Below are 1,849 nucleotides of genomic sequence, written 5' to 3'. Positions count from 1 at the left end.
TGGTTAATACTTTAGTAACACAGTAGTTAATAGTTCAGTAACACAGTAGTTAATACTTCAGTAACACAGTAGTTAATAGTTCAGTAACACAGTGGTTAATAGTTTAGTAACACAGTAGTTAATACTTCAGTAACACAGTAGTTAATAGTTCAGTAACACAGTAGTTAATACTTTAGTAACACAGTGGTTAATACTTCAGTAACACAGTGGTTAATACTTCAGTAACACAGTTTGTTACTGAACTATTAACTACTGTGTTACTGAAGTATTAACTACTGTGTTACTGAACTATTAACTACTGTGTTACTGAAGTATTAACTACTGTGTTACTGAACTATTAACTACTGTGTTACTGAACTATCAACTACTGTGTTACTGAACTATTAACCACTGTGTTACTGAAGTATCAACTACTGTGTTACTGAAGTATTAACCACTGTGTTACTGAACTATTAACCACTGTGTTACTGAAGTATTAACCACTGTGTTACTGAAGTATTAACCACTGTGTTACTGAAGTATTAACCACTGTGTTACTGAACTATTAACTACTGTGTTACTGAAGTATTAACTACTGTGTTACTGAACTATTAACTACTGTGTTACTGAACTATTAACCACTGTGTTACTGAAGTATTAACCACTGTGTTACTGAACTATCAACTACTGTGTTACTGAACTATTAACCACTGTGTTACTAAAGTATTAACCACTGTGTTACTGAACTATTAACCACTGTGTTACTAAAGTATTAACCACTGTGTTACTAAAGTATTAACTACTGTGTTACTAAAGTATTAACTACTGTGTTACTAAAGTATTAACTACTGTGTTACTAAAGTATTAACCACTGTGTTACTGAACTATTAACTACTGTGTTACTGAACTATTAACCACTGTGTTACTAAAGTATTAACTACTGTGTTACTAAAGTATTAACCACTGTGTTACTGAAGTATTAACCACTGTGTTACTGAACCAGTGGTTGATACTTCAGTAACACAGTAGTTGATACTTCAGTAACACAGTGGTTAATAGACTGTGTTACTGAAAGTTAATACTTCAGTAACACAGTGGTTAATAGTTCAGTAACACAGACTGTGTTACTGAAGTATTAACCACTGTGTTACTGAAGTATTAACCACTGTGTTACTAAAGTATTAACTACTGTGTTACTGAACTATTAACTACTGTGTTACTGAAGTATTAACTACTGTGTTACTAAACTATTAACCACTGTGTTACTGAACTATTAACTACTGTGTTACTGAAGTATTAACTACTGTGTTACTGAACTATTAACTACTGTGTTACTAAAGTATTAACCACTTCAGTAACACAGTGGTTAATACTTCAGTAACACAGTGGTTAATAGTTCAGTAACACAGTGGTTAATACTTCAGTAACACAGTGGTTAATAGTTCAGTAACACAGTGGTTAATACTTCAGTAACACAGTAGTTAATACTTTAGTAACACAGTGGTTAATAGTTCAGTAACACAGTGATTAATACTTCAGTAACACAGTGGTTAATAGTTCAGTAACACAGTGGTTAATACTTTAGTAACACAGTGGTTAATACTTCAGTAACACAGTGGTTAATAGTTCAGTAACACAGTAGTTAATAGTTCAGTAACACAGTGGTTAATACTTCAGTAACACAGTGGTTAATACTTTAGTAACACAGTGGTTAATACTTCAGTAACACAGTAGTTAATACTTTAGTAACACAGTGGTTAATAGTTCAGTAACACAGTAGTTGATAGTTCAGTAACACAGTAGTTAATACTTCAGTAACACAGTAGTTAATACTTTAGTAACACAGTGGTTAATAGTTCAGTAACACAGT

Source organism: Limulus polyphemus, unplaced genomic scaffold (assembly GCF_000517525.1).
Source record: "Limulus polyphemus unplaced genomic scaffold, Limulus_polyphemus-2.1.2 Scaffold9732, whole genome shotgun sequence".
NCBI lineage: Eukaryota > Metazoa > Arthropoda > Merostomata > Xiphosura > Limulidae > Limulus > Limulus polyphemus.
Note: the sequence above shows the minus strand (reverse complement) of the source record.